The 23,302-nt window shown below is 62.9% G+C and overlaps 1 protein-coding gene across 2 annotated transcripts in view; it reads right to left on the reverse strand.

Annotated features, from left to right (window-relative positions):
• The window catches only part of MEGF6 (multiple EGF-like-domains 6), a 123,118-nt gene that overhangs the window by 44,702 nt on the left and 55,114 nt on the right, over window positions 1-23,302 (reverse strand). The gene's annotated exons all lie outside the window — the stretch shown is intronic.

Here is a 23,302-nt window from a genome sequence, read left to right on the forward strand (position 1 = left end):
TCTTGGAGCCAACACGGAAAAGAAGCCAAAGCAGCAAAGGGAGCCGTCCTGGCCAGGCGTTGTGGGGGTGGGGCCTGCAGAGGCGGCTGGTGGGGCTGAACTCTGACAAGGGTGGGGAAGAGGGGGAACTGGCCTGAAACTGCAGCACCGATGTGGAAACACTGGGGCTGAGACAGCCCCAGTCCCCAGTCTGCACCTCCAGAGCCTGCACTGTCCTGCCCTCCCCTGGCCCAGGGCCCGTACTTGGAGGGACCCTGGCCTCCCTGCAGCAGGTGGTGACGGACAGAGAGCAGGGAGAGCTTGCCCGCAGGGTAGCCAGCAGTGGCCAGGTGTCAGGCTGCAAAGGCCATGGAGGTGCTTCCCACCCCAGAGCCCTGGGTCTCCTTGCTCCTCGAGGGCGTAGCCCGGGGGAGGCAGTCCTCCTAGGGTTGGCAACAGAAGGAACCACATATTAGAGCCTCGTCCAGCACTTAAACCCTTGCAGGAGAGCCAGGGCTGTGATTCCAGCTTGGAGCAGAGTTCCCCGAGCCCCCCATCCTCTCTGAGCCCCTTCTTGCACCTATCCTTGGCGGGGGTCACTGGGCTCCCACTGCTAGCCTCCATGGAGATGGAAGAGATTTGACCAGCAAGCTGGGGTGCTCAAGCAGTGATCCCTGCCTGGGTCCAGCCCAGCACCACCTCCAGCACTGGCGGTGAGGGTCCACAAAAGGACTGGGCGCCCGCCCACACTGTTCCCAGCCTTTCCAGGAAGGCCCAAACATCTCCCTCCAAAAGGCAAGAGAAGCGTCCCTGGAGCTCAGCCTGTCCCCAGAGACACAGCCTGTGTCTCCTCTCACAGGACAATAGGTGAGCAGTGGGTACAAAGCCACGTGACTGGGGCCACTGCAGAGACAGAAAGCCTGGGGACATCTTCCAGCTGCCAGGAAGGAGGAGGGTTCATGCTCCCTGGGCCAGCAGCGCCTGTATCTGGGCAAGCCCAGGTCAGGAGCAGAGCCGCGGGTAGAGCTGCGGGGAAGGACTGCCAACCTCAGCTGCGGCCGCTATGCCAGGCCCTGGGTTCTGGGGACGGAGCACCATCCTCACCATTCCCTGCAGGGGAGGGCTACTGCCCCCATTTTAGCGGTGAGGAAATTGAGGCTCAGACAGACTAGGATGCTGTCCTCAGGTCAAATTCAACTGAGCAGGACTCCAGCCCGGGCAACTCAGGGAAGCAGGCAGCCCATCCCAGCAGAGCCTCCAGCCTCCACCTTCTCTCCACTCTCCACTACAGCCAGGGGCCTGACTGCCAGCCGAGACCCACCCCTCAGAAGCCTGCCCAGTGCTAAGATGTGGCAGAGAGCAGTCTCTGCTGATCTAAGGCACCTGGGAGCAAGGGCTGAGGGGCCACCCTTGAGCACGTGGGAAAGAAGAGGCCCCACCCAGTCCCAGCCTGTCTCACCTTGCCCCGTCCTGTCCGCCATCCAGAGCACAGCCCGCCCCCTCGGCCCCCAACACTCTGCAGAAACGGGCCTGCCTGGGCCCTGCCTGTCTGTGGGGCCTCCTAGGGAGCCCCTCCCATCAGCCTCTGAGCCCTGGGTGTGAGCAGCCTCCGTCGATCTCACGGATAGACAGGCTGACGGGTCGGTTTGAAGGTGCCTTCCACACAGGGCGACGTCATTTATGACCGTAATGTGCATCTCATTGCCAATGGCTCACCAGCAAGTGCCAACGGAAGCTTGAGGGTCCCGCCATCCACAGCCACAGTCCAACAGGGCCTCAGTCCAGCAGTTTCCATGGAGGTGGGGGCCAGGCTTGAGAGGGGTACAGGGGAAGACATCAGAGGCCAGGCCAGCAAGGGCACGGGCCACAGAGGCAGTATCCATCCTCCGGGAGGTGCACAGCTGGCCGCCCTGCGAGCGAGCTCTCCCTGGTCTCTGTGCCTCTCCACCTGCTGCATGACGGGGCCCAGTACTCGGCAGAAGCCTGGGCAACAGAATCCCTGCACCTCTGACTCCAGTCACCCTCACCAACAGGTGACGAGGCTGGGGTCCTCCATCAGCACCCCATCTGGGGAAGGTCCCTCAAGAGGCCCTCGAAGGCTGTCTCTCAGCTCATGCAGGCCCCACTCTGACACCCTCCAGACTCTGGGGTCATGGGAGGAGGAAGAAGCCCACAGGAAGCGGGAGGTACCAGCCGCACCCTCAGGATCTCACGTGGTCCCCCAAGTCCTGCCCACCTGGGAAAGGGCTCCTGCCTCGTGCTGTCTCGAGGAGGGGGAAGGAGCCCAGGAGCCGCTGCGTGAGGCCCCGAGCAGGGAAGGGCAGGCACCCGGAGTCTAGGGCCAGCCGGAGCCCACAAGCCCCAAAGGCCACTGAGCCGTGCACCGTGGCTTGTCCCAATGGACATGCGTGCTAGCGTCACACGTCACCATCTCAGTCAGTATGTTCTTAGTAAGAATGAGTAGAAGAGAACTACCTGGTGAGCCATTTTTATATGGACTGCATGCTGAAAAGGATCATATTTGCACCTATTACGTTAAATAAAATATAGTGTTAAAATCAATTTCACCTATTGACTTTTGCTTTTCCGGCGCGGCCCTGAGAAACTGTGAGACAGTGTGTGTGGCTTACATTCTGTTTCTGTTGAATAGCCCCAGCTCTACTAGTAAAAACTGAGGCCCCAGGTGAGCCATGGAAATGCTCTGTGCCTCAGTTTCCCCATCTGTAACAGAACCTCACTCCTATGGGAAAAGCACTTGACTGAGGGTCCATAAAAGTCAACAAACGTGGGAATGGGAGGCCGCGTCTGGAGGCCTGACCATGCCCCTTCCCGGCCCTTTGCTCCCGCAGACACCCCAAGGCTATGCAGAGACCCATGGGAGAGACAGTGTCCAGAGCTGATTCTCAGAGGGCGGGGGACATCCTGGGACCTGTCCACCTCCTAAGCCATGGTGGACACAGCCATGGTCCAGAGGCATCCTGGAAGCCAGCCATGGACCTGAGCCTTGGCCCTCTCCCTTGATAGCCAGCACCTCCACACCCCCGCCTCAGCACCCCGCCAGAGCCATCTGGGGGCCACTGCTCTGGCCCGCCCGTTCCCCTTGGGGCTACCATCACCCCTTCCATTCACCTGGACTCCAAATCCCACGTCCATCCAGGGTGAGGGCTGGGCTACCACAGCCCGTGTGCCCAGTACCCAGCGCAGAACTGGGGCCACAGAGGCAGCTCCTGGCCCACTGAAGGGCCGTATGGCATGGCCACATCCCAGGGCCTCTCCGGTCTCAGTTTCCTCATCTGTGCATGGGCAGAAGCCTGAATGAGACCAGCTCAGGGGCCCGGAAGCAATGAGACATGTGACTTGGGAAGGAGAACCAGGACCCGGTGTCACTACCACAGTGCCCGCGGGGTCCAGGCAGAGGAGGGCGGCCAACAGAGCAGGGCAAGCCTCCAGGGAGCAGCTGTCACAGCGCAGCGAGGCCCTCGGGAAGTTTCCTGCCAACAAGTTCAGGCAAAGGAAATTATCTTTTCTGTCCCGAAGCCCCCAAGAGCTATGGGAGCCTCCTGGTATCACATCCCCATCTCACACCCTCATCTGACAGGCAGCAGGGAGGCTGCCCCTCTCTGCTCACCCAGTCCCCTGGACCCCCACACAGCCTACCCTGGCCCCACACAGGCTCCTCCTACCCCATAGCTTGGAGTCCCCCACTTCCGCTCCCCTTCTCCTCCTCTGCTGCCCCGTGCCCACCTGCCCACCTCCCCTCTGCCCTCACATAGAGGCCCATGATTAAACCCTCATTCTGCCCAGGTGGAACCCCAGTGTGGGTGCCCCCCGCGGCCCTGGGTCCTGCCCTCTGCCCACGGCTCCTGGGACATTCTCCTGTGGTTTTGCTAAGCCAGTTTCCAGAGGAGAAATGGCTTCCCCAGGGCCATGCAGGGAAGAGAAGTGCAGCCCAGGAGGCCCAGGTCTCACTGTCCCCCAAATCCTGTCCTCACTGGGCCACCTCCTTCGGGTTCCTCCAAGGGAGTGGCTCTGGTGGGCACCCACAGGCGCCCCTGTGGTTTGGGCACATGGTCTCTCCTGCTCATGACCCTCCCCAGGTCATGGCAGGCACCGGGCAGACTGTTAGGCAGGGTTCAGTGCTGCACCTCCCCAAGGGGCATCCCTGGGGCCTGGGCAAAGTGTTTCTAGGCAGCTCCGGCTTCACACCCTGGCTCTGGCCGTCCTCTGGTGGCCTCGGCCTCCCTGAACAAGCCTTCTGTGGTAGTCTAGACACCCACCCTTCCTCCTGCCCAACAGACCATGAACTCCAATGCATCCTGCAAAGACACGAACTCAGAGGTCACCTCTGCAAAGCCTCCCCAGCTGGCCGGCCCACCCTAGGTTGGACCCCCCTACCCCTGCCCACCCTCCTCTACTACACCCCTTCACTGGCTCATTCATTTAGTTTTTCATTCAACAACGATGTGTGTGCCCACCACGGGTAGGACATGGCTCTGGGGTACGGTGGCATCACCCCACCCGACTGAGATGTCCGTCCAGGTCCCCACAGCCCGGGAGGGCTGGAGTATAAATGAGCCCCAGCTGAAGCTCTGGGGTGCGGAGGGCTCTGGGCCGTCCCTCCTGCTAGGCTAGGCAGGATTCCGGGCGTGGCTGTGGGGGGCAGCAGCACACCGGTGCAGAGCGCCTCCAAGGCCCAAGGCCCCGGCTGCACCCGCAACACCCCCTCCCCCACTCAGTGCCGCCACCAAACACCCCCCGGCCGGAGGCTGTGGGGTCTGGAAGCTGTTGGGGAAATGCTTTCCCGATGTGGAAATGCAGCCGGCGTCTGTGCCTGGGAATGTGTGTGTGTCAGCAGAAGCCTCTCCCAGCCCCCAGTGGCTGGCTCCAGCTTCTCCTCTCTCTCCAAACTGGGCGGCCACCGGGCTCCTGCCAGGACCCGGGCCAGGGTGAGGGCCAATGCCACCCCCAAATGTCACTGCTCCCCCTTGGGGCTGGGCCCTGACTCTAGAACTTCAGGCAAAACTAGAGCCTGAAAGTGGACGGGGTTCAGCCAACACCCCCACTGTTGCGTGTCTGTCCCTCAGTGCTCACCTCTGACGCCTGCTCCACAAAGGCCCCCCTCCGGCCTTGCGGCTCAGGCGCCTGGACACGTGCCTCTACCTCCCTGAGAGGGAGATGATGCCGGGCTGTCCCTGCTGCCCCGGCCTCTGAACACAGAGCTAGTGTTGGGCAAAGCTGGGCTGGGTGTGGGAGGAAGAGAGGCTGTGGGCATAGTGGGGGCTGCCTCCACCCAGGTTCCTAGGGGCTCAGGCATGGGGAGAGGCGGCCGCCAGTGGGGCCCAAGGGGGCCAAGGCCCCAGGCAGCCCAGTCTACCTCCTCAGCGGGCAGTCTCCCACCTGGCCAGGCCCCTGGGGATGGCATCACAGACCCAGCAGCTGGCATGAAACAGGGGGAAGGAGATAAGCCCTTGGCTGGTGGCGGGGGGGTTGAGGGTATGAGAGGAAGGAGTGACACTCAGAGAAGCTACCAGGAGCCACAGTCCATAGTCCTGACTGAGGTGGCCACGTTGCAGGGAAAGGGTTCACAGGCCCAGCAGGCATCCAGGTGGAGCGGTGATCACCACCGCCCACAGAGGCCTGCGTGTGCCCTGTGTGCCAGGCCAGGGGTGCTCCCAGGTAGGCAGGTGGACCCCGAACGAGTGACCGGGGGGCACCAGGCCCTGGGCTCTGCCCTCACCACGGACACCTGCAGCTCACTCTTCCCCCCCTCCCACAGAAGGCAGGAGACGGCGGGCGTGGCCACACAAGCGGAGGGCACAGGAATCACTTCGGCCATGACTTTTTTTTTTTTTTTGAGACGGAGTCTTGCTCTGTCGCCCGGGCTGGAGTGCAATGGCCGGATCTCAGCTCACTGCAAGCTCCGCCTCCAGGGTTTACAGCATTCTCCTGCCTCAGCCTCCAGAGTAACTGGGACTACAGGCGCCCGCCACCTCGCCCGGCTAGTTTTTTGTATTTTTTAGTAGAGACGGGGTTTCACCATGTTAGCCAGGATGGTTTCGATCTCCTGACCTCATGATCCGCCCGTCTCGGCCTCCCAAAGTGCTGGGATTACAGGCTTGAGCCACCGCGCCCGGCCCGGCCATGACATTTAAAAGCAAGTGTGAGATTCTTGGTCCTCTCATCCCACCTCTGCCCTAGGCACATGTGTTGGTAGGGGGACCTGGCCTGGGGTCCAGATGGGATGATGGGGTGGGCCATGGACACCGGAAGGTAAGGGCGTATCCCCACAAAAGTGCTGGTCCATACACAGGTGGAGACAATCCCAGCTAACGCAGGGGGAGGGTGGAGATGGGTGGCCTGGGAGGGGCTGGGACCAGGCTTGGAGTCGGGGAAAGGAGCCACCCAGAGCAGCAAGGGGCACAGGGGGCTGCGAGGACAGGGCAGTGGCCCGTGTGCACCTGCTGACCCCCACTACAGAGAGCATGGCCAGGAAGTTGCTAGAAGGAGGCCACTCTCAAGCTTCTCTTTAATGTGTCTTCAAGGGCTCAAGGCTCCTAAGCCCCAAAGCCCTCCCATGCCACCCCACCTCCGCGAGTGGCATGTGGAGGTTTCCAACTGCCTGGCGGTTTCCAACTCCTGACCTCCAGAGCCCAGCCCAGAGCAGGAGGTTCATTCGTGGTCTGGGGTCTCACACAGTCCAAGCTGCCTCCCTGTGGAGACAGAGCAGAACGGCCTCCCCAGCGTTCCTCCCACCCCTTCTCTCACTGTTGCCACCACAGAGCTTATATCAGGAGCAGGGGGCCCCCACCCGGCCTCAGAGCACACAGGGCCTGGCAGAGCCTCCCCAAACCGTTCCAATGTCAGCCTCATGGTAAACCCATTACCCTGTCCGTCCACTCCTCACCCAAGCCAAAGGAAGGAAAATTGAAACCATGGCTGTTTCCTGAGCCCAGCTGCCTTTCCTGACTGCAGCTGTCCCTGGCTGGGGCCAGGCAGAAACAGGGGGGAGCCCCCTTCTCTTGTACACACCAGTCCCCGGGTGAGCCCAGGATAGAGTGGCCCTGTCTCCCAGCTCTGAGGGAGGCATCAGACTCCCAGAGCAGCCCCCGAGAGCCCGAGGCCTGGTCTGTCCCAGTAAGGCTCTACCGCGGGCCAGCAGAGCGTGTGTGCGTGTGTGTGACCATGTGCATGTGTGTGACCGCGCTGTCTGTGGGTTCTCCGTTGCCAGGCTCTTTCCCACCCAGCTGTGCAAGGCCCAGGACACCTGAGCCCTCGAGGGCTGACACAGTACCCACTGGGGATGTAGTCCCCAGGCAAGGCCAGCCCCACGCCCCAGAGCCCAGACTCTCACTGGGACATCAGAGCTGCCAGGGGAATGGAGACTGCAGACAGGCAAGAGGATGCCCCAGGTCTCACACTGCACTCAGAGGAGTGATCCGGGAGGCTTCCTGGAGGATGTGGCGCTCAGCTGGCCTTTGGACATGACATTTTCAGGGACATCAACAGGCTTGTTGGAGGCCATATGGGGTAGGTGCAGGGTGGCTGGGCAAGGCAGCAGAAGAGGTTGGGGGTGGGGGTGTTCACGGAAGGCCCAGGTGCCAGGCAGGGAGTTTTAGCAGAAGCTACGTGCCTGGAAGCCCAGCCCAGACATGCCACATGGTGCTCAGGGCCTGGCCCACAGCAGGCACCTGGCCAGCTCAAATGAACCAATAGTTGGTGGCCGGGGTACATCACCAGGCTGGCTTCCAGCAACCCCAGGGCCCAATGTGTCACTGCTGCTGACCTCTCTCCACCAGAAGCATGGCAGAACAGAACCTGCTCACAGAACGCCGGGGTCAGGTGGTGGCAGCCAGATCATATCCTGTGCCCAGGGCCCAGCCAGCAGCCTGTGCTGCCTTCGAAGCTGCCCAAGCCTGCAGCTGGCAGGGCCTGGCCATCAGCCTCTGAGGCCCCTATGCCACCCTCCTCTGCCTCTGAGGCCCCCAGTGTGGCTCTGCCTCCCGTCCATGCATGGGAGTTCACCCTGGCCCATCACTCCTGGGAAGCCATCCCAGAAGTCCTCAAGTCCCCAAGGCCACTGGCACGCCTGCTGCACGGGCCCAGCTCAGGATACCCTGTGTCTACACAGAATGCAGAGAAGCAAAGCTCTAACCCACTGGGCTTCCCTGCCTGGACTCGCGATCAGTCCTGAGGCTCGGAGCGTCCACACCCTCCCCTCCAGATCTCCCATGGGAAGTGCTGGGGCCCTACAGGTCTGGTCATTCCAGGCATCTCAAGCCTTGGGCGCTGCTTTCTCTCCAGGGAAGGGAAGCTCTTGCCCTCTGCCTCCTGGCACAGCCCACCTCCCCGACCCCTAGAGCTACTTCTGGCCAGTCTGGGGGAGGTGGAGAATTTGAGGCAGAATTTAGGGGTTTGGTTGAGGCCTCAGTGGGGTCAAGAGCCCCGCAGGATCCCGGGGTGAGGGGTAGAGAATCGAGGAAAGGCCTGGGCTGAATCCAATGCTCAAGTGTGCCCTGGGGAAGAGACGGGGCGTGGTGGGGAGGCAGCCCAGGGCGCTGGGTCTAAGGTGCAGTGTCACTACAGATCCAAGGCCTAGAGATGAGCAGTGGCCGGGATACAGGCAGCAGCGGCCTGCCATCAGGAGGCTGGACCCCTGACAGAAAGGCCAGGCGGGGCCAGCAGAAATGCATGGGGAGGGGCCGGGGTGGGTGTGGGAGATAAAAGTAGAGGGAACACGAAGGGAGAGGGGGAGGCTCAGGGGGCTCAGCAGGTCTCTCCTTCCTGGCAACATGGCCCCACCTGCACACACCTGGCTCAGCGCCTCGGCCCTGCCAGGAGGGAACGGTGGGTTCCACTCTCAGGAGGCACAGGGGGAAGGTGACTGGGCCTGGGTCATGCAGGAGGCACTTGCCCTCCTGAGGCATCCGCAGCTCCGAGAGTTCACAGCCCCTGACTCTGGAGCGCAATCGCTCCAGCCTCCCTGTAAGTAGCCCCTGGGAAACCAAGCTGGGGCCACTGGGGCTTCCGGGAGGACTGGAGAAAAGTGGCTACCTGACACCTCGGTTTCCCCAGCCCAGGAGGCCCTTGGCTTGGTGGCAGAAGCTTCTAGGACCAGGGCAAGGCCTTGCCTGAAGCATCCGCTGGTCACCTTCCCAGGTGCAGGTTTATCTTCCCAACAGATGGCTCCCCGGCCAGGCCAGGGTCCCAGGGTGAGCTGAGCTTTGCCATGTGAGGGTGTCCACTGAGCCTCCCCAAGCTCCAAGTCTGAGGACTGCAGCCTCTGAGAGTTACACAGGCCCCCGGGGTCGCACCTGTCCATCATCAGGGCTGGGATCCAAACCCAGGCCTTCCGGGCTGCTGCCTAAACCCGCCGGTCCTTCAGCCCTCTGTGTTCATCTGAAGCACAGCCACAGACGCCTGCAGGCTGCCCGGCTCGGGGTGTCCTCAGGGAAACTGCCCCAGCGTCCTGGTTCTGGGCAGTCAGAGAAAGCCTCTTGTCTCTCTGTTGCTGGGCTGGCTCTCACCGCGGATGCTGAAGGCTATTATTTTCCCAGCTTGGCCTTAACTGAGAACATGCCTGCCAGGGTCTGCTCATTAGAGTCGGGAAATGAAAGCTTTTCACTCACAGCGCCTCGGACAGAGGAGGCCTCTGACCACAGACGCCCTGTCGGAAATGCTGCCATCCTGCCTGGAAGGAACACACTTTGCAGCCGGGCTTCCCGCTGCATTGGGAAGACAGCCAGCTGAAGAATGTTGGCCTGGGGAGGCCCAGATTCAGCCACCCGCAGGAACATGGCCCCAGCTTTGCAACCAGAAGGCCCAAGTTCAGGCCTGGGCAGGGCCCACGCGCGAGGGATGCCGAGGCTTTGCCACACCTCCGGCCTCCATCTCTTTCCCTGTGAGGGCAGCCTGCCCCACAGCTGTGTTTGCTTGTTCACTCCTGCTGCTCCTACAAGATGCCTTCGTCTGGGTAATTTACAAACCAATGGATGTATGTCTTACAGCTCCAGAGGCTGGGAAGTCCAAGATCCAGGCACAGCAGACCAGCCCTCTGGCTCCACCCGGGCAGCTTCGTGGGGCAGCTTCACAGGGCAGAAGGAGAACCGCTCCCTCCGACCTTTTCTGGGGCAGTAATCCCATTCCCCAGGGCAGAGCCTTCCTGGCCTCCTCACTGCCTACGAGGCCCCACCTCTTCACACCATCACACTGGGGTGTCCATCTGAACGCAGGAATTTTGCAGGGACACCGATATTCAGGTCACGGCACCAGATGTTTGTGGAATACCCACTAAGTGCCAGGCGCTGCTGGCACGGGGACTGGGAATGAGTAAGAAACCTCTTCCACATCCAGAGAAGCCACAAGCTAGAAAGGGCAGATGGCATCCTGGGGCCAAACAGCCAGCAGCCCAGGCGTCAGGGCTGGGTGGGGCCAGGAGCAGGATGGGGCCCTGGAGGTTGCCCTGGATTTCAAGGGGTTCTGGGCATCTATCCCCTCCGCCACCCTCCAGCTGTGACTCTGCAAATGCTCCTGTGCTCCCTGGGCCTCTTGCTTCACTCTTTAAATCCCCCATGGCACTGCCCTGTGGGGGGCCTCAGCGCTGAACGTCAGGGAGCAGGGCTGCTGCCCAGACTTGGCATGGAGTGTGGGTCACACAGAGCTTGCGGGAGCTTTCGGCCACCATGCCCACCCTTTTGGTTCGGCAAGAGTACATTGTCCTGGGAAGTGACAAAGTCCTGAAAGCGCTAAAACCTCCTGGGAGACTCCCGTGGAAATGCCGTTCTCCTGGGTGGAGGCCCTGCCATGGGTGGGACAAAGTGTTGCTCCCACAGGAAGGTCAGAGAAAAAGCTCCAGCACCAAGGGGCTCGTGGAGTGCAGGCAGACATGCGGGCACCTGCCCTGGGTGCCAGGACCAGGGTCCAAATCAGGGCCCCTTGCCCACTTGTTTCTCCCCTGCCTGGGCTCCCTGGGAGAGGCACAGCTGGCCTGAGGGAGGCAGCCGGTCAGCGCCCAGGCTTCCTAGTCTGTGGCCCTCGGTCACTTCCCACATGCCTTCCTCTCCCTGGGGACAGTGGCAACATGGCAGTGCCCTCAGGCAGCAGGCAAGGGTGTGAAAGGCCGAGCCCACAGTGGCAACAGAGAGTGGGCAGGGATGGGTGGGAAGGGCAGAGCGACAGACTCCCGGGCACAGGGACTCCCTGGGGGCACTGCAGGGGGAGTCTCTTTGGTGGTCTGTGCTACCCTGAGCTCACCCCCTTACAGCAGGTCCCTTTGCTCCTGACAAGGGTGGCATCCCACACAGCCCACTGGCATCCTACAGACACTCCAATGAAGACCCACCTCCACCCTGGAAGCCCCAAGGAGCAGCTGAGATCCGGGGTCTGGCACCGAAGCCAAGGAGCAGCTGAGAGCCGGGGTCTGGCACCGAGAAGGAAGAGCTGCCACTTCCACCAGAGAAGGCACCTTCTTCCGCCCAGCCCTGCCTGGCCACCTCCCCCCACCCCTGGCTGTCCCCTTTCCCACAATCCCTCCTTATCTCCTGGAAGCCGGGGTGGGAACAGCACAGTCTCGGGGCCGAATCCAGTCCCAGTGTGCGAAGGCAGCCCTCGGGCCTGGACAGGGGCGTCCACCCGGCCCTGGAGGCCACACGCAGCACTGCTTTCTCCTTCTGAAAAGCACAGAACAATTCTCCCCAGTGCATTGTCACTATGGTCTTCCAGCCAAACCATGGGCTTAATGCAAGGGCTGGACCCATTTTACAGGTGGAATGTTCACAGGACTGAACTCCAACCCAGCTGGCAGTGGAGGGAGGAAGCTGCTTATGGAGACCTGCCAGGGGTCCCCAGGCCTGGATGTAGGGTCCTGACCACCCCCACTCAGCCTGATGTGGGTCCTGGTCCCCAAGGACCATGGTCAAAAGGAGGCAGAGGAAGGCAGGCGGAGAGGGAAAGGAGCCCAGGCCGAGGGGAGAATGGGCCACGCAGGTGGGGCAGCTCTTCTCTCTGTCCAGGCCTGGGACTGGGCACTGGGCATTTCCCTGCAGCCCAGGCCGTGGGCCTCGAGCATTTCCCCCAAATCTTTTAGATTGCTATAAGGGCTGAAAGCATTACTTGCCGCATTTTACAGAGACAGACTGGAGTTCAGAGTGGCAGAGCGACTCACCCAAGGCCACATAATAAGGAGCTTAGGGAAGCTCAAACCTGGCCCTCGCTGACACCAATGGCTGGTTCTGCGGTGGCCTCCTCAGAGGGGCTTCCCTGGAAAACCGGGGCCATCCTGGAGGTGAGCTCGGGGCTAGGCAGCCCAGGCAGGAGCTCTGCAGTGGAGTGCAAATTCCTCCCCAGGGCCTGCCAGCTCCGTCACGCACAGGCCTGAGCCCACCTGCCCAGAGTCCCAGGAGGAGGGTGGGCACATGTCAGAGCCGCGCCCTGCCCAGGAAATGGCAAAAGCGGCGGCAGGCATCCAGCCTCACCTGGGAGCTAAGCCGTCTCCGGACTGCCCAGCCCAGCAGAGCAGAGCTCAGCTCCTGCCCCAGGCCAGTGTCCCAGAACATGACAAACACACTGGCCTGGAGACGCTCCCGGGGCCAGGGCCAAGGCACCCTGAGGCCAGGCTCCTGCGCCAGCACTCACCCTGAGCTTCATGGGGCGAGTCATCACTGCGAGCGGGTTCTGGGCCCACCCCATCAACCTGCCACACACTGCCCTGCGAGTGACCAAGCAACGCGACCCTTCCCTGCTCTGGAACGGCCGGAATCCTGCGTTGGTGCTCACGCACCCCCGAGCCACGCGCTCACTCACGCGCTCGGCAAGGCTGCGTTTTCGGGGGAGGCTGGGCTGGCTGAGGGACAGAGAAAACACAGCAGGCTCTTGGCCCCTGGCAGAGCCCCCTCGGCCACACGGTGACTCGGAGCCCCAGCCATCCCAAACACGCAGGGCTGGGGGTGAGAACCCGCAGGCGGTGCGGGGGGGCGAGGCCAGGGATGGGGCAGGAGAGGAAGCATTATTGCTGCTGGGAGGCGGGGTCTGTGGCCGGGTCCCTGGCCGAGATGCTGTCTAGTCTCCTGGCTGGCCCCGGGTCATCTGGTCCATGCCCCTGCCTCTGGCCAGCTCTGCCAGATGGCAAAGACCTTTCCCGTCCGTAGGGACCCCTGGCAGAGAGATTCCAACACCTCCTGAAGGAATACGGGTCGAGGCCCGGGACTAACGTGTTTGCCGTCACTGTGCTGGGCTCGGCAGCGTCTGTCACGGAGTTGACATTCCAGAGGCCCCCCACCTGCCGTGACTGGACGCCCAGCCCGCGTCAGCCCTGGAGGGGCATACACACAGGCCAGCAGCCCCAGAGCGCGAATCATGAGACCCCGAGCTCTGGCCATGGGGAGTGGGAAGCCCGTTTACCACCCAGAGCCGCTCTATGGCAGAAGGGCCTCTGAGCGCCGCACCACTTGGTGACACAGGAAGGGGGAGTGTGGTCACTCCGTGTTCCGGGGCCTGACACACACCTGCCAGGGACCCCATCATGGGGCCTCTCACCACCTCAGGCTGAGAGAGACATGGAAGGCCCAAGCATCAGGCTAACCCTCTCCCGCCAGCATCACAGCAGCCAGCCTGACCAGGCTCTGGAGCCCACAGACCTGAATAGGGACTCCTGGGGCTACAGGGCAATACCTGTCCCCTCTGCCCCCACGCACCGTCTGCACCCATAACAGGTGCTCTCAACCCCGGAGCACCGCCTTTGTGCAGGGGGCCCTGGGGCCTCTCTGTTGGCTTCCCTGGGCCGGCCTGGGCAGGGTCAGTGGAGCTCCTCCCAGGAGGGACCCCCCACGCAGCAGCCTGGGCCACCGCAAGAGCCTGCCCTCATGCAGGGGTTGCTGGAACAGGCCCCAACACCAGCAGGCGCTGGCCAGCCTGGGGAGTGTGCCACACAACCACAGCCCTGGAGCATTGGGAACTGCCAGGCAGCCCCCAGCCCAGCCCCCCAGCAGGGTCTTCGGCCTCTCACTCTGCTCTGCCTGGTGTTCCCAGCCACGGGCACTGAGGCCACCTGGGAGCCACACCACACCCCACCAAGGCCCGGCACCAGCCCTGGCCTGGCAGACCCATGGCTTCCCACACACCATCAAGGAGTGGGGTTTCAGACCCCATGCAGCAACTGGGGAGACGAGCGGGCTTGGGCCGAGGAACGGTGGGGCAGAGGAGTCCATCTGGAGCTGGGGGAAGGGTGGCTGAGAGGGCAGGTGGCACTCAGGGCCGGGTCCCAGCTGACCTCGGCTGAGGAGGGATGACTGGGGTCACTGGACAGTGACTCCCTTTGCTCCCTACCCTAGGTGGGTGAGCACCCCCACTTTAAAGGGGGGCGTATACAAGGCCCTTGGGGGAGAAGGAAGTTGCCTGGGTCCCATGGCTTGGCGGGGGGGCCAGCCCTCTCCCCAGGACACACAGGCCCCCACCCCATCCGTTACAGCAGGCTAGTTTCAGGGGCCGGGGGGCGCCTGTGTCCATTGCGGGTCTTGGTGCTGCCTCTGCAGGGACTCCCAGCCCCAGGGACACCAGCCTGAGAGGGGTGCACTGCTTCCCCAGGGCTGAGGTGAAATCGGTTCAGCACAGGCACCCCACAATGCCAGAGGCCAGGTAGCGGGGTCTGGTCTTAACCCTGACACCCCAGTCCCCGCCGGCGAGCAGCCCTGGGTGGGGACTGAGCGGACCCTTCTGAGGGACTGCACAGGCCGCCCCAGGTGGGGAAATGTAACCTACCCCGCTCCTCCTGCATCCCACCTGGGACAGGCTCCTCGGTGGTTGGGAACCTCCAGCTCCAACGTGTGGCCAAGTCCTGGGGCCATCCCACACCTGGAGTGGACAAGGATGGGGGCCCTGCAGGAGAGACGGCATGGCAGCCGGGCCCTCCTCATTCCGGGTCTAGGAGGGGGTTCTCCTCCCCTTGTCCTGCCCAACTCCACCTGCACCTGGCTCGTCCTGAAGCCTCTGGGGCTTTCCGCCAGCCCAGTGGAGCCCCTTTCACAAAAACCACGGCAAAAGTCAGACGGAAGCAGGGTCCGGGAGCCGGCGGGGACTGTGCCCAGGTACAGCCACCCTCCTTCCTCGCTGAGCCGGGGCTCCCGAGCCTCCCAGACCCCAAAGGTCACAGCAACTTCTCCCCTCCCCCAGCCTCACGCTGGCCACGAGCACAGGCTGGAGAGGAGCACACAGAATCTGTTTCTAGAACATCCCAGACAGAGCAGATGCCCCTCCCACCTCCCCTGACCCCAAGTCCAGCAGGCTGGCCCCTGCCCCCTCCAGACGGCTCGCAGCTGGACAGCTGGAGACAGCGCTGGGTTTGGCAGGGGAAGTTCTGGGAGATGATGACAGTAAGTGTCTGACCCGGGACAGCAGAGCAGAGGCCTGAGGACTCTCTCCCAGGGGCCAGGCTGCCCAGACTCACCCAGGGTCAGATGCCAGGGCAGAGGCTGGAGCAGGCAAAGGAGTGAGTGGGAGATGGGGACAGCTCAGGGCCCCCACCGCCACCCTCCTCAGCCTCCTCCCCAACCTTAATTCTAATCTGTTACCATCTCTCCCAGTGGATTTTCCTTCTGTCTGTCCTTGACTTTGCTGACAGCCTGCTAGCCACGGCGGGGCTGAGCTACAGGGTCTGCCCAGAGCTCGCAAACTCTTCGAGCCCCGGGCCTTGCCTGAACCGTCCCTGCCTGCCCCTCCTTCCCCCTGCATGGCCCCCAAGGTGGCTCCCACTAACACCAGGTCCTCTGAGTCCCCCCCAGAGGCAATGTCGGGAGTAGGGAGCAAGTTGGGTGAGCAGTGCCCCTAGTGGAGCCCTTGGAGCAGCCTGTGGGCCGGGAAGCAGGGTGCCAGGGAGGCCACCGAGGCAGGGTGGCAGTGGGCTGGGAAGGGGGTTGCCAGGGAGGCTGCCAAGGTGGGGTAGCAGTGGGCTGGGCTATGCCCCACCTTGGCAAGTCTTGCCATCACCCTGCAGCTGGTGTCCGGGGGGGCAGCGGCAGTAGAAGCCCCCCACGGTGTCACGGCACCAACCCGCACAGCCCCCATTGACGACGGCACACCCATCCGCGTCTGCGAGGGAAGAAGCAGGTGTGGTGCCAGCCACGCGGCCGCCTCCCCTCTTCAGCCTCGGCCCACCCGAGGCCTCAGATGGATGAGGCTCAGGGCTCCCCACAGCACAGGGGACATTGTCCAGCAGAACAGGCCCCACAGGAGGGAGGCCTGCGTGTGTAAACTCAGCAGCGGTGGAGCCACACTGCAAAACCAGCCCCTCCCTCGCTCCCAGGGAAAGCGGCCTCTCCCCGGGCCTTCAGTGTGGTGTGACTCGCAGGAGCAACATTTGGGTACGGCTTGGCAGAGGAGGTGGCCCTGCTCCCGTAAAACAGCCACACCCTTTTTGTGAGTCCCCAGAGATCGGCCGCTGTGTGTGTTCCGGTCAAGCGGTCTGCCACAGCTTTGGGTTTTTAGGAAAAACCCGGCTTCCCTCGGCTCTGAGGCCAGGAGGAGTTCCACCGTCACCTGCACAGCAACACCCCCTCCCCGCTTCAGACAGCCCCAGGCCCCATCCTCCCTTCCTGGTGCGTCTCTGGGGATCTTGTGGCATCTGAGTCGGGCCTGGAGAGCAGGTTAGGAGCCCTGAACACCATGCCATGTTGCTGAGCCCAGCCTGCCAGGATCCAGAGCCCATGCCCTAGCCCGCCCTCCATCTTTGCAGGTGCAGGAATGTGGCAGTTCTCCAGGGCTGTACCTCTGCCTGGTTCAGGCAGCAGGACTCCCCCCAGGACTTGGTCCTGGGCAGAGGCAGCATTGCTGCCTCGCCACACAAGTTGACTGCGCCGGTAGGGGATTGAGGGACGAAGGGGACTAAGTGACCTGCCTTGAGAAGGTACTGGACCCAACTTGAGGTGATGCAGGGACCAGGCGCCTCTGCCCACCCACCCCTGCTGAGCTGCACCACCCAAGCTTCCAGGAATGCTCAGCCCCTGTGCCCTGCCTCTAAAGGCCAAAGCCAGGCCCTCCCCAGCTGCATAGGGACCGGAACCTGGAGGCAGGCTCAGAGCCAGCGGAGCCCCCAGCATGCTGAGGATGCAGATGGCCAGACGCCAGCCCAGCCCACAGGGTGCTGTTCCCAGAAGATGAGGCCGACCTTTCCCACCAGCAACCCAGACAGACAGAACCCAGTGAGGGCCTTTCCGGACCTCAGCCGGCCCAAGGCTCCCCAACGCCGGGGCCATTTCTCTCCGCACCTCCTTAGGACAGGCCCTGGAAGAGCCCTGGGTTGGGCCAAGAGCCTCAGGGTGAGCACAGTCCCATGAGAACAGCCAAGCGGAATGCAGGCCAGCCGTTTCCGGACTGTTGGAATGCAGCTGTCAGCACAGCCCTGCGGAGGTCTGCGGTGGGAACTTTTTGGGAATTCCTAGAGAGTTACACAGGGCGAGACGGAGGCTGGCCAAGGCCAGGGTCAGAGCCAGGGTGCCCAGGGTCCCCTGTCTGCCTGGCCCCAAGAGCCTGCCCTGGCAGGCAAGCAGCAGCCCCTTCTCCGGTGTGAGGCAGGCACCCAAGCTCTGGGACCTGTCCTGACACTTGGGCCTCGAGGCCAGGTGGCCGGGAGGGCGGTGTCCAGGCAAGTGGGGCTGGATGCAAGGTGAGCTTCCTCACAGCTGCTGGCACAGCTGGGTCCCCAGCTCCCAGGCCCGAAACACTGCTGGCCACGTGAGCATGGGTCCCCAGCACCAGGGCAGCCTCACAGCACCCCACCCCGATGCTGCTACGCTCCACGGAGAAAGGAGCCCACTGCAGCTGGGGACCTTCAGGGACTCCCCACACCCACAGGAAAAGCCCCTTAGCCTGGCCTGGCATGGGGGCTGTAGGGTCTGGCACTCAGGACAGTCACCACTGCCTGGTCACCCTCGCTGAGGCTGCAATCGCTCCTTATCCCCCCAAAGCCCCCAACCCCAGCATCTCCATGCTGGCTGGGACCCCGCCTTGGGTACCTGTGGGCGCCGCCTCTGTCCCAGGCTGGGCTGAGCTCTAACATGCCCGTGGCTCTGCGATGGGTGATCTGCTCCCAGCTGGACCACGCAAGCTCTGGTGGGGACTGGCCCCACTAGTCTCGGGGCCCCCACGCTCAGCCCAGAACAAGCCTACAAGGGCCGCAGGAGACCCAGCTGAAGAAGCTGCAGGTGGACCAGCCACCAGGAGGAACGCCAGAGCCTGCCAGGGCAGCCGGGCCTCCCCAACCCCTGTCCCAGGCTTGGGCTGGAACTCCGGGCACCAGTCAGCCTGATGTCCCACGGCCACAGGCAGACCAGGGCCCAGGAGAGAGAAGCTCAGCTCTGGGAGCAGGTGACAGCTCCTCCCCAAAGCCGGCAGAAGCCTCCCTTTCCTCCAAAACCCAGGACCAGGGTGTTCAAGGCTCCAGTCTAGGCGAGAAGACGGGAGGCTGCCTGGGGGCTTCTGGGGGCACATGGTCAGGCTCAGGTGTAGGCTGGCAGGTGGCTGGCACCCCATTGGTTGACTGCATGCAGAAGGGTCCATCAGGTCATCAAAGACACTGGCATGGGACATCTAGGGCCACCCGGCCCTGCCACTCCCCACAGCTCACCCTGTTCTCTGGCCACACAAGGGCTCCAGCTCGGGCTATGGGCTGTCATTTGTGCCCTGGAATTACCCGGCAACACTGCAGCCCAGGGAACCACCCGGAGGCTGACCAGCCTTCCTGCACAAGGTGAGTCTTCAGCAGGGACCTCTCAAAGCCCAGTACATGGGCACTGGACAGGCCCCTTGCTCCAGCTTCTCCCAGGGATGACCCAAGCCTGTGCACGGGTGGGTGGTCAAAGGTCAGAAACAGGCTAGGCTCTGGGTCTTCACCTGGAGACTCACAAAGGTTGCCCTCATTGCTTCTCGCCAGCCCCAACCCAGGGGTCCTCACTCTCCCCAGAGTTGCGAGTAATGGCGGATGCTACTTTGTGAGTCCAGCCTGAAGGATGGTGAGGGGAAGGCTCCACGCCCCCAGCCCTCCCCATCCTGGGAGTTTTCTACCAGCAGAAAGCAACAGCTCCCTCCACAAGTTAAACCCAGAGGCGCCATAGACCCAGCAGTCCCACCCTTAGGCACCTGCCCAAGATAAATAGAAACAGGGACTCAAACCACGGTGTGTGCACACGCTCACAGCAGCCTTGTCCACAACCATCAGAAAGGGGAAGCCACCTGGGTACCCACCAGCGGGTGATGAAGACAGACACGAAGGACGACAGCGAGGAGGAACCTCGAACCTCCTGCCGTGTGAAAGGAGCCCATCTCGAAAGGTAACACGGTGTAGGATGGGGCGTACCTGCTGGCGGGTCCGGGGTCCCCTGGGAGGGTGAGGAGAATGTCTTGGAATGAGATAGAGGTGATGGCTGCACAGCACAATGCATGCACGAAGGGTTGCTACATTTCAAAGGGGGTTATTTTATGCAATGTGAATTTCACCTTCATTTAAGAAAAAAGAAAAAAATGGCATCTCAAGACTGGATGCTGCACCTCACTTCTCCAGCAGTTTTGGTACAGAAGGAAGTGGGCGTGCCCAGGCCTCCAGGGTGCTCCGTGCCAGATCTGGCCCCATGTCAGGGGCATAACTCAGCAGCAGTGACTGCAATGTCACAAGTACCCAGCAGCCACCCAGCCGGGGCAGGGGCTCTGAAGACCCAGCCTTTGCAGCTGATCCAGCAAGCACAGGCTGCAGAGTGAGAACCCAGGGGGAGCGAGAGAGGACCCACACCCCCACCACCTGGGCACTCTCACCTTGGGGGAGCCAGTGTCCCCCCTGTGCTGGAGACCCTAACGGGTGTGACAATGGGGCTCTCAGATCGGCCGCCAGGTGTGGACAGGGCCAGGATCTGAGGCTCCAGCCAGCAGGGGCTGGGCAGCTCCCTGTGTGCCTTGGGGCTCCCGAGTGTGAGGCAGGTGAGGAAAAAGATGTGGCTCCCATCTCTGAGAGCCGGACCTGTGTGGCCATGTGGCCGGGCAGCTCTCCTCTAGCGATGCCAGCCTTCTGGCCTACACCAGGCCAGACGCCCCACAGATGTGAGGCTGTCAGACCCAGCCCCCGTGGTGGTGAGACACCAGGGGCTCCGCTTGGGGGTGGCTCCGCCCCATGCAGGTGACAAAGTGTTTCCAAGGATCACACCTGGGGATGGAGCAGCTGGTGTCAGCCCGCTCCTGAATGCAGACCCCAGGAGCCTCAGCCAGCATGAATCACTCTGAGAGAGGCTGCTGGGGACGACAGGACCCAAGGGGCCAAAGGGGTGGGATGTGGGGAGCTTCCACCAGGAGAAACTCTCGCCAAATTCCGAGTCAACGGGGCAGGATCAGGCCCTGAGCCAGTCCAGCTCCACACGTCACTCTGGGCTGTGTCTCCCCTAGGACCAGGCACTGGCCATGTGGCCAATACAACCCCTTAGCAGGCTGGCTGGAAATCCTCCCTCCCAGACACAAAGTCAACATAGACCCAACACATGCTCCCAGGATGCGGGCCAGCTCTCGCCCTCTCAGCGCTCACAGGCTGGCTCTGACTTATATTGCCACAGCAGCAGGGGACAGGAGACAGCAACCTGCCAACCCTCCCCACACACCCCTCTGCCCAGACGCACAACACTGCAGGGTAGCCTGGGAGTCAGGAGCTGGATGGGGGCATCCAGAAACCAGCAGGGCTACGGCTTCCATCAGGAAAACCAGCCACTCGGGTGATCACCCGGCCCGAGGCCACCCTCTGCAAGCCACCGGCACTTGTAAAACCCCTGTCACCTCCCCGTCCACACTTCCACGCAGGAGCCTGAGAGCTGAGCTCCCTCCGGTGCCTGTGTTCGACCAAGCCTTGCTGGGCTCCCAGGTGGGCCGTTTCAGACATCTGGCAATCCCAGCCCCTTGAACCACACTTGCCCCCAAGTCAACGTTAGCATCAGCCCAGGCACTGGAGGGGACTCCTGCTCTGGACACGCTGAACTGTGGCTCAATCCGGGTGCATTTTCTCACCCTGCCCTCAGGACCCCAGCGGCGGCTCCCCTCAGGATTGCCACTCCACCGACAAGCACGGAGCCTCCCTAGGCCCCTGAGCCCTGGGCACAGAGATGGGCGTGAACGCAAAATGGCCACAAAGAAGCCTTAGCACTCAACCCCGCCCACCACGGCCAGCCTCCCAGGCAGGGCCATCTCCCTACTCCAGGCTGTGGGGACATGGTGAAGGCAGGTGTCCAGGGCCCTAGAGGAACACAAGCTGCCTGGGGCTGCACCCGATGCCAGGAGGGCAGCAGGGGTCTAGGACAGAGCCAAGAAAGTGCTGAGGCATCCCGGTAAGGCCACGCATGGCGGGGACATGGTGAGGGCAGGTGTCCAGGCCCCCACAGGAACACGAGCTGCCTGGGGCTGTGCCTGATGCCAGGAGGGCAGCAGGATGGGGTTGAGGACAGAGCCAAGAAAGCGTTGAGGCCTCCTGGTAAAGTCACACATGACGGCTCACGCCTGTAATCCCAGCACTCTGGAAGGCTCTGGCCGGAGGATCTATGGAGGCCAGGACTTTGAGACCAGCCTGGGCAACATACGAGATCCTGTCTCTACAAAAAATTAAAAATTAGCCAGGTGTGGTGGCGTATGCCTGTCGTCCCAGCTACTCGGAGGCTAAGGCAGGAGGATCAATGGCCTGAGCCCAGGAGTTCAAGGCTGCAGTGAGATATGGTCACACCGCTGCACACCAGCCTGGGTAGCAAAGCAACATCCTGTCTCTAAAAAAAGAAAAGAAACCCGGGGAGACTCCCCTTGGAAGTGGGGAGGCCACAGCCTGCCAGGGTGGCTTCAGGGGAAAGGGCAGCTGTGCCCACCCACTGGGCCCAGACCCCCCACTTTTCTCAGCAGCTGCCTTGCCCTCCAAGCCCAGCTGGGTCTTCCAGTCCCCCACCAGGTCAGCCTGCTGCTTCTTCCCGAGGCCCCACCAGTGGACAGATCAGATGCTGCTGCCCAGGTCCCCCCTAGAGCTCAGGCTCAGTCCAAGGCTCGGGGCCTGACCAGGCCCCAAGGACACCTTGCGAGGTGCCCAGTCCCTAATCTCCTCCAGACAGACCTAGCTGCCACTAGGGCTGGTGGGCAGGGACCTCAAAGGGAATGCACAGCTCCGTTCCGAGGGTACAGGGAGGCCCCACGCTCCGCCTAACTACCAGGGCCTTGGAGCCAGACTGCCCATCACATGCCCCGCCCCCTACTGACCGCCCCCATCCTCTTCCTTCCCTCCCTGGCTCCAGCCTGAGGATGGGGATCCACGGCCCACTGGCTTTGCCACCAGGGGCCCAGCCTGCCCAGCTCCCCCCACCCCAGGGTGCTCCGGGTACCCTGTGAGCCTGGCGCCTCCAGCAGGACCGCCGCTGCACACCCCTGGGCGTGCTGGGTCTTTTCCTGAGAGTCTTCAGGAACAGGCGGAACGGGGGCACAGGCAAAAGACCCCCCCGCCAGCCCCAGGAGGAAGAGCTGATGAGGAGGGGGAGCCTCACCACGCAGGATAGAGGCTGGAGCCACGGGAGAGAGGCCGCCCCACACCCCAGGCAGGGGAGCTGTCCTCAGAGACGGTGATCCCTGAGCCAAGTCCGCCCACTGGGCCTCGGGCTACAGCAGGAGCAGGATTTACGAGGCCCTGTCTTCCCGGGAGGCCACGAGTCTTCCCAGCCTGCAGCCCGGTGTCACCCAGGCAGGTCAGGGCTGCTCCCAAAACCTCAGCCAGGAGCGCTGACGAAAACCAGCTGGCCCGGAGTCCAACGCGCATGGCTCCAGAGGAGAGGCAGGGGAGCGGCAGGCATGGGGGCTTCACAGGGGGCCCTGCGCTGGAAAGGCCCCCCTTCAGGAGGGGTGGACAGCCTCTCACCTGCTGTGCCCCACAGGTCCAACCTCTGGGAACAGGTGGGCCCGGGAGCTCCCCGTTGGCCAGCACACCAGCAAGCGCCGACGTGCGTGGGTGGCACAGCTGCGGCCTGCCTGGTCTCCCTCCCCAGGAATGTTCTGCCTGGAACCCAGCTGGGCCCCCCAACGCCTCAGGGGCAGGGACAAGCGGGGGGCCCTGTGCGAGCTTGCCCTGTGGGGCCGACGCGCCTCCCAGCATCCTGTGGGGAACAAGCTTGGCGCCTGCTTCCGGAACGCCCACTTGGGGTGGAGCAGAGCACATGCACCCCATCCCGCCCCCCGGCAGCCACCATGGCCCCCTTGCCGTGCACCCTGCTGCATGCCGTGGGCATGGGTGTTAAGACAATACCTCAGCAGGAGACGGTGGGGGCTCGGGGTTGCCACACTGGGCCGG

Source organism: Colobus angolensis, unplaced genomic scaffold (genome assembly GCF_000951035.1).
Source record: "Colobus angolensis palliatus isolate OR3802 unplaced genomic scaffold, Cang.pa_1.0 Scaffold426, whole genome shotgun sequence".
In the NCBI taxonomy this organism is placed as follows: domain Eukaryota; kingdom Metazoa; phylum Chordata; class Mammalia; order Primates; family Cercopithecidae; genus Colobus; species Colobus angolensis.